The sequence below is a fragment of the Heterodontus francisci genome, chromosome 25 (assembly GCF_036365525.1).
Source record: "Heterodontus francisci isolate sHetFra1 chromosome 25, sHetFra1.hap1, whole genome shotgun sequence".
Classification (NCBI taxonomy): domain Eukaryota; kingdom Metazoa; phylum Chordata; class Chondrichthyes; order Heterodontiformes; family Heterodontidae; genus Heterodontus; species Heterodontus francisci.
In genome coordinates this window covers 20,565,783-20,577,876 of record NC_090395.1, presented here as the reverse complement: position 1 = coordinate 20,577,876, position 12,094 = coordinate 20,565,783, and positions in this window count along the sequence as shown.

Here is a 12,094-nt window from a genome sequence, read left to right as displayed (position 1 = left end):
AGTCTGTGGTCCTGGCAATCTATGTTCCTGTCAGTCTATGTTTATGTCAGTCTGTGTTCCTGTCAGTCTGTGTTCCTGTCAATCTATGTTCCTGTCAGTCTATGTTTCGGTCAGTCTATGTTCCTGTCAGTCTGTGTTCCTGTCAGTCTATGTTTCGGTCAGTCTATGTTCCTGTCAGTCTATGTTCCTGTCAGTCTGTGTTCCTGTCAGTCTATGCTCCTGTCAGTCTGTGTTTCAGTCAGTCTATGTTTCTGTCAGTCTGTGTTCCGGTCAGTCTGTGTTCCTGTCAGTCGTTGTTCCTGTCAGTCTTTGTTTCGGTCAATCTATGTTCCTGTCAGTCTGTTTTCCTGTCAGTCTATGTTCCAGTCAATCTATGTTCCTGTCAGTCTGCGTTCCTGTCAGTCTATGTTCCTGTCATTCCGCCTTTCTGTCAGTCTGTTTTTCTGTCAATCAGTGTTTCTGTCAGTCTATGTCTCTGTATGTCTGTGTTTATGTCAGTCTGTGCTCCTGTCAGTCCATGTTTATGTCAGTCTACGTCCATGCCGGTCTGTATTCCTGTCAGTCTGTGTTCCTTTCAGTCTGTGTTCCTGTCAGGATGCATTTCTGTCAGTCTGTATTCCTGTCAGTCTGTGTTTCTGTCAGTCTGTGTTCCTGTCATTCTGCGTTTCTTTTAGTCTATGTTCCTATCAGTCTGTGTTCCTGTCAGTCTGCGTTCCTGTCAGTCTATGTTCCTGTCAGTCTTTATACTTGTCAGTCTGTAATGCTGTCAGTCAGTGTTCTTGTCAGTTTGTGTTCCTGTCAGTCTGTGTTCCTGTCAGTCTTTGTTACTGTAAGTATATGTTCCTGTCAGTCTTTGTTCCTGTCAGTCTGCGTTCCTGTCAGTCTATGTTCCTGTCAGTCCTTATTCCTGTCAGTCTGCATTCCTGTCAGTCAGTGTTCTTGTCAGTAGCTATTCCTGTCAGTCTGTGCTCCTGTCAGTCTGCGTTTCTGTCTGTCTGTGTTCCTGTCATTCTGCGTTTCTGTTAGTCTATGTTCCTATCAGTCTGTGTTCCTGTCAGTCTGCGTTCCTGTCAGTCTATGTTCCTGTCAGTCTTTATTCCTGTCATTCTGTATTGCTGTCAGTCTGTGTTCTTGTCATTCTGTCTTCCTGTCAGTCTGTGTTCCAGTCAGTCTGTGCTTCTGTGAGTATATGTTCCTGTCAGTCTTTGTTCCTTTCGGTCTGTGTTCCTGTCAATCACTGTTACCGTCAGTCTATGTTCCTGTCAGACTATGTTTTGGTCAGTCTATGTTCCTGTCAGTCTATGTTCCTGTCAGTCTGTGTTCCTGTCAGTCTGTATTCCTGTCAGTCTGTGTTTCTGTCAGTCTGTGTTCCTGTTATTCTGCGTTTCTGTCAGAATGTATTCTTCTCAGTCAGTTTTCTTGTATTTCTGTGTTGCTGTCAGTCTGTGTTTCTGTCAGTCTGTATTCCTGTCAGTCTGTGTTCCTGTTAGTCTGTTTTGCTGTCAGTTTCTGTTTCTGTCAGTCTCTGTTCCTGTCAGTCTGTGTTTCTGTCAGTGTTTCTGTCAGTCTGTGTTCCTCTCCGACTCTGTTTCTGTCAGTCTGTGTTCCTGACAGTTTGTGTTCTTGTCAATGAGTGTTCCTGTCAGTCTGAGTCCTGACAGTCTGTGTTCCTGTCAATGAGTGTTCCTGTCAGTCTATCTTCCTGACAGTCTGTGTTCTTGTAAATGAGTGTTGCTGTCATTCAGTGTTCTTGTCAGACTGTGTTCCTGTCGGTCGATGTTTCTGTCAGTCTGTATTCCTGTCAGTCTGTGATTCTTTGTGTTTGTGTTTCTGTCAGACTGTTTAGCTGTCACTCTCTGTTTTCCGTCAGTCGGTGCTCCTGTTAGTCACTGTTACCGTCAGTCTATGTTCCTGTCAGACTATGTTTTGGTCAGTCTATGTTCATGTCAGTCTATGTTCCTGTCAGTCTGTGTTCCTGTCGGTCTGTATTCCTGTCAGTCTGTGTTTCTGTCAGTCTGTGTTCCTCTCATTCTGCGTTTCTGTCAGACTGTATTCTTCTCAGTCAGTTTTCTTGTATTTCTGTTTTTCTGTCAGTCTGTGTTCCTGTCAGTCTGTATTCCTGTCAGTCTGTGTTTCTGTCAGTCTGTATTCCTGTCAATCTGTGTTCATGTCAGTCTGTTTTGCTGTCAGTTTCTGTTTCTGTCAGTCTGTGTTCCTGTCAGTCTGTGTTTCTGTCAGTGTTTCTGTCAGTCTGTGTTCCTGTCCGACTCTGTTTCTGTCTGTCTGTGTTCCTGACAGTGTGTGTTCTTGTCAATGAGTGTTCCTGTCAGTCTGAGTCCTGACAGTCTGTGTTCTTGTCAATGAGTGTTCCTGTCAGTCAGTGTTCTTGTGAGACAGTGTTCCTGCCGGTCTGTGTTTCTGTCAGTCTGTATTCCTGTCAGTCTGTGATTCTTTCAGTCTGTGTTTCTGTCAGTCTGTGTTCCTGTCAGTCTGTATTCCTGCCGGTCTGTGTTTCTGTCAGTCTGTGTTCCTGTCATACTGCGTTACTGTCAGACTGTATTCCTGTCACTCTGTGTTCCTGTCAGTATGTTTTGCTGTCAGTTTCTGTTTCTGTCAGTATGTTTTGCTGTCAGTTTCTGTTTCTGTCAGTCTGTGTTCCTGTCAGTCTGTGTTTCTGTCAGTGTTTCTGTCAGTCTGTGTTCCTGTCCGACTCTGTTTCTGTCTGTCTGTGTTCCTGACAGTCTGTGTCCTTGTCAATGTGTGTTGCTGTCAGTCTGAGTCCTGACAGCCTGTGTTCTTGTCAATGAGTGTTCCTGTCACTCTGAGTCCTGACAGTCTGTGTTCTTGTCAATGAGTGTTCCTGTCAGTCAGTGTTCTTGTCAGACTGTGTTCCTGTCCTTCTGTGTTTCTGTCAGTCTGTATTCCTGTCAGTCTGTGATTCTTTCAGTCTTTGTTTCCGTCAGTCTGTGTTCCTGTCAGTCAGTATTCCTATCGATCTGTGTTTATGTCAGTCTTTATTCCTGTCTGTCTGTGTTCCTGTCAGTCTGTTTTGCTGTCGGTTCCTGTTTTCTGTCAGTCTGTTTTCCTGTCAGTCAGTGCTTCTGTCAGTTTTTATGTCAGTCTCTGTTACTGTCAATGAGTGATCCTGTCAGTCTGTGTTCCTGACAGTGTGTTCTTGTCAATGAGTGTTCCTGTCAATCAGTGTTCTTGTCAGTCTGTGTTCCTGTTGGTCTGTGTTTCATCAGTCTGTATTGCTGTCAGTCTGTGTTTCTTTCAGTCTGTGGTTCTGTCAGTCTGTGTTCCTGTCAGTCTGTTTTGCTGTCAGTCTCTCTTTTCTGTCAGTCTGTGTTCCTGTCATACTGTTTTGCTGTCAGTTTCTGATTCTGTCAGTCTGTGTTCCTGTCAGTCTGTGTTTCTGTCAGTGTTTCTGTCAGTCTGTGTTCCTGTCCGACTCTGTTTCTGTCTGTCTTTGTTCCTGACAGTCTGTGTCCTTGTCAATGTGTGTTCCTGTCAGTCTGAGTCCTGACAGTCTGTGTTCTTGTCAATGAGTGTTCCTAACAGTCTGAGTCCTGACAGTCTGTGTTCTTGTCAATGAGTGTTCCTGTCAGTCAGTGTTCTTGTCAGACTGTGTTCCTGTCCTTCTGTGTTTCTGTCAGTCTGTATTCCTGTCAGTCTGTTATTCTTTCAGTCTTTGTTTCCGTCAGTCTGTGTTCCTGTCAGTCAGTATTCCTGTCGGTCTGTGTTTATGTCAGTCTTTATTCCTGTCTGTCTGTGTTCCTGTCAGTCTGTTTTGCTGTCAGTTTCTGTTTTCTGTCAGTCTGTTTTCCTGTCAGTCAGTGCTTCTGTCAGTGTTTCTGTCAGTCTCAGTTACTGTCAATGAGTGATCCTGTCAGTCTGTGTTCCTGACAGTGTGTTCTTGTCAATGAGTGTTCCTGTCAATCAGTGTTCTTGTCAGTCTGTGTTCCTGTTGGTCTGTGTTTCTGTCAGTCTGTATTGCTGTCAGTCTCTGTTTCATTCAGTCTGTGGTTCTGTCAGTCTGTGTTCCTGTCAGTCTGTTTTGCTGTCAGTCTCTCTTTTCTGTCAGTCTGTGTTCCTGTCCGTCTGTGATTCTGTCAGTGTTTCTTTCAGTCTGTGTTCCTGTCCGACTCTGTTTCTGTCAGTCTGTGTTCCTGACGGTCTGTGTGCTTGTCAATGAGTGTTGCTGTCAGTCTGTGTCCTGACAGTCTGTGTTCCTGTCAATGAGTGTTCCGGTCAGTCTATGTTCCTGTCAGTCAGTGTTCCTGTCAGTCTGTGTTCCTGTCAGTCTGTGTTACAGTCAGTCTGTGTTGCTGTCAGTCTGTGTTCCTGTCATTTAGTGTTCCTTTCAGTCTGTGCTTCAGTCATACTGTATTCCTGTCAGTCTATGTTCCAGTCAGTCTTTGTTCCTGTCAGTCTATGTTCCTGTCAGTCTGTGTTACTGTCAATCTATGTTCCTGTCAGACTATGTTTCTGTCAGTCTGTGTTCGTGTCAGTCTGTCTTCCTGTCAGTCTATGTTCCTGTCAGTCTGTGTTCCTTTCAGTCTGTGTTCATGTCAGTCTGTGTTCCAGTCAATCTATGTTCCTGTCAGTCTATGTTTCGGTCAGTCTGTGTTTCTGTCAGTCTATGCTCCTGTCAGTCTGTGTTTCAGTCAGTCTATGTTTCTGTCAGTCTGTGTTCCGGTCAGTCTGTGTTCCTGTCAGTCGTTGTTCCTGTCAGTCTTTGTTTCGGTAAATCTGTGTCCTGTCAGTCTGTTTTCCTGTCAGTCTATGTTCCAGTCAATCTATGTTCCTGTCAGTCTGTGTTCCTGTCAGTCTATGTTCCTGTCATTCTGCGTTTCTGTCAGTCTGTGTTTCTGTCAATCAGTGTTTCTGTCATTCTTTGTCTCTGTATGTCTGTGCTTATGTCAGTCTGTGCTCCTGTCAGTCCATGTTTATGTCAGTCTATGTTCATGTCAGTCTGTGTTCCTTTCAGTCTGTGTTCATGTCAAGCTGCATTTCTGTCGGTCTGTATTCCTGTCAGTCTGTGTTTCTGTCAGTCTGTGTTCCAGTCATTCTGCGTTTCTGTTAGTCTATGTTCCTATCAGTCAGTGTTCCTGTCAGTCTGCGTTCCTGTCAGTCTATGTTCCTGTCAGTCTTTATTCCTGTCAGTCTGTATTGCTGTCAGTCAGTGTTCTTGTCAGTCTGTGTTCCTGTCAGTCTGTGTTCCTGTCAGTCTGTGTTTCTGTTAGTATATGTTCCTGTCAGTCTTTGTTCCTGTCAGTCTGCGTTCCTGTCAGTCTGTGTTTCTTTCAGTCTGTGTTCCTGTCCGTCTGTTTTTCTGTCAGTCTCTGTTTTCTGTCAGTCTGTGTTCCTGTCAATCACTGTTACCGTCAGTCTATGTTCCTGTCAGACTATGTTTTGGTCAGTCTATGTTCCTGTCAGTCTATGTTCCTGTCAGTCTGTGTTCCTGTCAGTCTCTATTCCTGTCAGTCTGTGTTTCTGTCAGTCTGTGTTCCTGTCATTCTGCGTTTCTGTCAGTCTGTATTCTTCTCAGTCAGTTTTCTTGTATTTCTGTGTTCCTGTCAGTCTGTGTTTCTGTCAGTCTGTATTCCTGTCAGTCTGTGTTCCTGTCAGTCTGTTTTGCTGTCAGTTTCTGTTTCTGTCAGTCTGTGTTCCTGTCAGTCTGTGTTTCTGTCAGTGTTTCTGTCAGTCTGTGTTCCTGACAGTCTGTGTTCTTGTCAATGAGTGTTCCTGTCAGTCTGAGTCCTGACAGTCTGTCTTCCTGTAAATGAGTGTTCCTGTCAGTCAGTGTTCTTGTCAGACTGTGTTCCTGTCGGTCTGTGTTTCTGTCAGTCTGTATTCCTGTCAGTCTGTGATTCTTTCAGTCTGTGTTTCTGTAAGTCTGTGTTCCTGTCAGTCTGTTTTGCTGTCAGTCTCTGGTTTCTGTCAGTCAGTGCTCCTGTCAGTCACTGTTATCATCAGTCTATGTTCCTGTCAGACTATGTTTTGGTCTGTCTATGTTCCTGTCAGTCTTTGTTCCTGTCAGTCTGTGCTCCTGTCGGTCTGTATTCCAGTCAGTCTGTGTTTCTGTCAGTCTGTGTTCCTATCATTCTGCGTTTCTGTCAGACTGTATTCTTCCTGTCAGTTTTCTTGTATTTCTGGTTTCCTGTCAGTCTGTGTTCCTGTCCGTCTGTATTCCTGTCAGTCTGTGTTTCTGTCAGTCTGTGTTCCTGTCATTCTGCGTTTCTGTCAGTCTGTATTCTTCTCAGTCAGTTTTCTTGTATTTCTGTTTTCCTGTCGGTCTGTGTTTCTGTCAGTCTGTATTCCTGTCACTCTGTGTTCCTGTCAGTCTGTTTTGCTGTCAGTTTCTGTTTCTGTCAGTCTGTGTTCCTGTCAGTCTGTGTTTCTGTCAGTGTTTCTGTCAGTCTGTATTCCTGTCCGACTCTGTTTCTGTCTGTCTGTGTTCCTGACAGTCTGTGTTCTTGTCAATGAGTGTTCCTGTCAGTCTGAGTCCTGCCAGTCTGTGTTCTTGTCAATGAGTGTTCCTGTCAGTCAGTGTTCTTGTCAGACTTTGTTCCTGTCGGTCTGTGTTTCTGTCAGTCTGTATTCCTGTCAGTCTGTGATTCTTTCAGTCTGTGTTTCTGTCAGTCTGTGTTCCTGTCAGTCTGTTTTGCTGTCAGTCTCTCTTTTCTGTCAGTCTGTGTTCCTGTCCGTCTGTGATTCTGTCAGTGTTTCTTTCAGTCTGTGTTCCTGTCCGACTCTGTTTCTGTCAGTCTGTGTTCCTGACGGTCTGTGTTCTTGTCAATGAGTGTTGCTGTCAGTCTGTGTCCTTACAGTCTGTGTTCCTGTCAATGAGTGTTCCGGTCAGTCTATGTTCCTGTCAGTCAGTGTTCCTGTCAGTCTGTGTTCCTGTCAGTCTGTGTTACAGTCAGTCTGTGTATCTGTCAGTCTGTGTTGCTGTCAGTCAGTGTTCCTTTCAGTCTGTGCTTCAGTCATACTGTATTCCTGTCAGTATATGTTCCAGTCAGTCTTTGTTCCTGTCAGTCTATGTTCCTGTCAGTCTGTGTTCCTGTCAATCTATGTTCCTGTCAGACTATGTTTCTGTCAGTCTGTGTTCGTGTCAGTCTGTCTTCCTGTCAGTCTATGTTCCTGTCAGTCTGTGTTCCTTTCAGTCTGTGTTCCTGTCAGTCTGTGTTCCAGTCAATCTATGTTCCTGTCAGTCTATGTTTCGGTCAGTCTATGTTCCTGTCAGTCTATGTTTCGGTCTGTCTATGTTCCTGTCAGTCTATGTTCCTGTCAGTCTGTGTTCCTGTCAGTCTATGCTCCTGTCAGTCTGTGTTTCAGTCAGTCTATGTTTCTGTCAGTCTGTGTTCCGGTCAGTCTGTGTTCCTGTCAGTCGTTGTTCCTGTCAGTCTTTGTTTCGGTCAATCTGTGTTCCTGTCAGTCTGTTTTCCTGTCAGTCTATGTTCCAGTCAATCTATGTTCCTGTCAGTCTCTGTTCCTGTCAGTCTATGTTCCTGTCATTCTGCGTTTCTGTCAGTCTGTGTTTCTGTCAATCAGTGTTTCTGTCATTCTTTGTCTCTGTATGTCTGTGCTTATGTCAGTCTGTGCTCCTGTCAGTCCATGTTTATGTCAGTCTATGTTCATGTCAGTCTGTGTTCCTTTCAGTCTGTGTTCATGTCAAGCTGCATTTCTGTCGGTCTGTATTCCTGTCAGTCTGTGTTTCTGTCAGTCTGTGTTCCTGTCATTCTGCGTTTCTGTTAGTCTATGTTCCTATCAGTCAGTGCTCCTGTCAGTCTGCGTTCCTGTCAGTCTATGTTCCTGTCAGTCTTTATTCCTGTCAGTCTGTATTGCTGTCAGTCAATGTTCTTGTCAGTCTGTGTTCCTGTCAGTCTGTGTTCCTGTCAGTCTGTGTTTCTGTTAGTATATGTTCCTGTCAGTCTTTGTTCCTGTCAGTCTGCGTTCCTGTCAGTCTGTGTTTCTTTCAGTCTGTGTTCCTGTCCGTCTGTTTTTCTGTCAGTCTCTGTTTTCTGTCAGTCTGTGTTCCTGTCAATCACTGTTACCGTCAGTCTATGTTCCTGTCAGACTATGTTTTGGTCAGTCTGTATTCCTGTCAGTCTGTGTTCCTGTCAGTCTGTTTTGCTGTCAGTTTCTGTTTCTGTCAGTCTGTGTTCCTGTCAGTCTGTGTTTCTGTCAGTGTTTCTGTCAGTCTGTGTTCCTGACAGTCTGTGTTCTTGTCAATGAGTGTTCCTGTCTGTCTGAGTCCTGACAGTCTGTCTTCCTGTAAATGAGTGTTCCTGTCAGTCAGTGTTCTTGTCAGACTGTGTTCCTGTCGGTCTGTGTTTCTGTCAGTCTGTATTCCTGTCAGTCTGTGATTCTTTCAGTCTGTGTTTCTGTAAGTCTGTGTTCCTGTCAGTCTGTTTTGCTGTCAGTCTCTGGTTTCTGTCAGTCAGTGCTCCTGTCAGTCACTGTTATCATCAGTCTATGTTCCTGTCAGACTATGTTTTGGTCTGTCTATGTTCCTGTCAGTCTTTGTTCCTGTCAGTCTGTGCTCCTGTCGGTCTGTATTCCAGTCAGTCTGTGTTTCTGTCAGTCTGTGTTCCTATCATTCTGCGTTTCTGTCAGACTGTATTCTTCCTGTCAGTTTTCTTGTATTTCTGGTTTCCTGTCAGTCTGTGTTCCTGTCCGTCTGTATTCCTGTCAGTCTGTGTTTCTGTCAGTCTGTGTTCCTGTCATTCTGCGTTTCTGTCAGTCTGTATTCTTCTCAGTCAGTTTTCTTGTATTTCTGTTTTCCTGTCGGTCTGTGTTTCTGTCAGTCTGTATTCCTGTCACTCTGTGTTCCTGTCAGTCTGTTTTGCTGTCAGTTTCTGTTTCTGTCAGTCTGTGTTCCTGTCAGTCTGTGTTTCTGTCAGTGTTTCTGTCAGTCTGTATTCCTGTCCGACTCTGTTTCTGTCTGTCTGTGTTCCTGACAGTCTGTGTTCTTGTCAATGAGTGTTCCTGTCAGTCTGAGTCCTGCCAGTCTGTGTTCTTGTCAATGAGTGTTCCTGTCAGTCAGTGTTCTTGTCAGACTTTGTTCCTGTCGGTCTGTGTTTCTGTCAGTCTGTATTCCTGTCAGTCTGTGATTCTTTCAGTCTGTGTTTCTGTCAGTCTGTGTTCCTGTCAGTCTGTTTTGCTGTCAGTCTCTCTTTTCTGTCAGTCTGTGTTCCTGTCCGTCTGTGATTCTGTCAGTGTTTCTTTCAGTCTGTGTTCCTGTCCGACTCTGTTTCTGTCAGTCTGTGTTCCTGACCGTCTGTATTCCTGTCAGTCTGTGTTTCTGTCAGTCTGTGTTCCTGTCATTCTGCGTTTCTGTCAGTCTGTATTCTTCTCATTCAGTTTTCTTGTATTTCTGTTTTCCTGTCGGTCTGTGTTTCTGTCAGTCTGTATTCCTGTCACTCTGTGTTCCTGTCAGTCTGTTTTGCTGTCAGTTTCTGTTTCTGTCAGTCTGTGTTCCTGTCAGTCTGTGTTTCTGTCAGTGTTTCTGTCAGTCTGTATTCCTGTCCGACTCTGTTTCTGTCTGTCTGTGTTCCTGACAGTCTGTGTTCTTGTCAATGAGTGTTCCTGTCAGTCTGAGTCCTGACAGTCTGTGTTCTTGTCAATGAGTGTTCCTGTCAGTCAGTGTTCTTGTCAGACTTTGTTCCTGTCGGTCTGTGTTTCTGTCAGTCTGTATTCCTGTCAGTCTGTGATTCTTTCAGTCTGTGTTTCTGTCAGTCTGTGTTCCTGTGAGTCTGTATTCCTGTTGGTCTGTGTTTCTGTCAGTGTGTGTTACTGTCGTACTGCGTTACTGTCAGTCTGTATTCTTCTCAGTCAGTGTTCTTGTCAGTCCGTGTTCCTGTCGGTCTGTGTTTCTGTCAGTCTTTATTCCTGTCAGTCTGTGTTCCTGTCACTCTGTTTTGCTGTCAGTTTCTGTTTTCTGTCAGTCTGTGTTCCTGTCAGTCTGTGTTTCTGTCAGTGTTTCTGTCAGTCTCTGTTGCTGTCAATGAGTGATCCTGTCAGTCTCTGTTCCTGACAGTGTGTTCTTGTCAATGAGTGTTCCTGTCAGTCAGTGTTCTTGTCAGTCTGTGTTCCTGTTGGTCTGTGTTTCTGTCAGTCTGTATTGCTTTCAGTCTGTGTTTCTTTCAGTCTGTGTTTCTGTCAGTCTGTGTTCCTGTCAGTCTGTTTTGCTGCCAGTCTCTGTTTCTGTCAGTCTGTGTTGCTGACGGTCTGTGTTCTTGTCAATGAGTGTTCCTGTCAGTCTGTGTCCTGACAGTCTGTGTTCCTGTCAATGAGTGTTCCGGTCAATCTATGTTACTGTCAGTCAGTGTTCCTGTCACTCTGTGTTCCTGTCAGTCTGTGCTTCAGTCACACTGTATTCCTGTCAGTCAGTGTTCCTGTCAATCTATGTTCCTGTCAGTCTGTGTTTCTGTCAGTCTATGTCCTGTCAGTCTACGGTTCTGTCAACCTGTGTTCCTGTCAGTCCGCATTCCTGTCAGGCTGAGTTTATGTCAGTCTGTGACCTGTCAGTCTGTATTTCAGTCAGCCTCTGTTCCTGTCAGTCTGTGTTTCTGTCAGTCTGTATTCCTGTCAGTCTGTATTCCTGTCAGTCTGTGCATCTGTAAGTTTGTGTTTCTTTCAGCCAGCTTCCTGTCAGTCTGTGTTTCTCTCGGTCTGTGTTCCTATCAGTCTGTGTCCCTGTCAGTCTGTGTTTCTGTCAGCCTCTGTACTTGTCAGTCTGTGGTCCTGTCAGTCTGTGTTTCTGTCAGTGTTTCTGTCAGTCTGTGTCCCTGTCCGGCTCTGTTTCTGTCAAACTGTGTTCCTGACTTTCTGTGTTCTTGTCAATGAGTGTTCCTGTCAGTCTGTGCTTCTGTCAGTCTGTGTTTCTGTCAGTCTGTCTTCCTGTCAGTCTGTTTTGCTGTCAGTCTTTGTTATCTGTCAGTCGGTGTTCCTGTCAATCTGTGCTCTTGTCAGTCTATGTTTATGTCAGTCTATGTTCCGGCCAGTCTGTATTCCTGTCAGTCTGTGTTCATTTCTGTCTGTGTTCCTGTCAAGCAGCATTTCTGTCGGTCTGTATTCCTGTCAGTCTGTGTTTCTATCAGTCTGTGTTCCTGTCATTCTGAGTTTCTGTTAGTCTGTGTTCCTATCAGACTGTGTTCCTGTCAGTCTGTGTTCCTGTCAGTCTATGTTCCAGTCAGTCTTTATTCCTGTCAGTCTGTATTCCTGTCAGTCAGTGTTCTTGTCAGTCTGTGTTCCTGTCAGTCTGTGTTTCTGTTAGTGTATGTTCCTGTCAGTCTGTGTTCCTGTCAGTCTGCGTTCCTGTCAGTATATGTTCCTGTCAGTCTATGTTTCTGTCTGCCTGTGTTCCCTGTCAGTCTGTGTTCCTGTCATTACATGTTCCTGTCTGTCTGTGTTCCTGTCAATCTATGTTCCTGTCAGCCTCTTTTCCTGTCAGTCTGTGTTCCTGTCAGTCTGTGTTCCTGTCAGTCTATGTTCCTGTCAGGCTGTGTTACTGTCAGTCTGTGTCCCTGTCAGTCTGTGTTTCTGTCAGTGCCTCTGTTCTGGTCAGTCTTTTTTCCTGTCAGTCTGTGTTTCTGTCAGTGTTTCTGTCAGTCTGTGTTCCTGTCCGACTCTGTTTCAGTGAATCTGTGTTCCTGACAGTCTGTCTTCCTGTCAGTCTGTTTTGCTGTCAGTCTTTGTTATCTGTCAGTCGGTGTTCCTGTCAATCTGTGCTCTTGTCAGTCTATGTTTATGTCAGTCTATGTTCCGGCCAATCTATATTCCTTTAGGTCTGAGTTCCTTTCAGTCTGTGTTCCTGTCAAGCAGCATTTCTGTCGGTCTGTATTCCTGTCAGTCTTTTTTCTGTCAGTCTGTGTTCCTGTCATTCTGCGTTTCTGTTAGTCTGTGTTCCAATCAGTCTGTTTTCCTGTCAGTCTGTGTTCCAGTCAGTCTATGTTCCAGTCAGTCTTTATTCCTGTCAGTCTGCATTCCTGTCAGTCAGTGTTCCTGTCAGTCGGTGTTTCTGATAGTGTATGTTCCTGTCAGTCTGTGTTCCTGTCAGTCTGCGTTCCTGTCAGTATATGTTCCT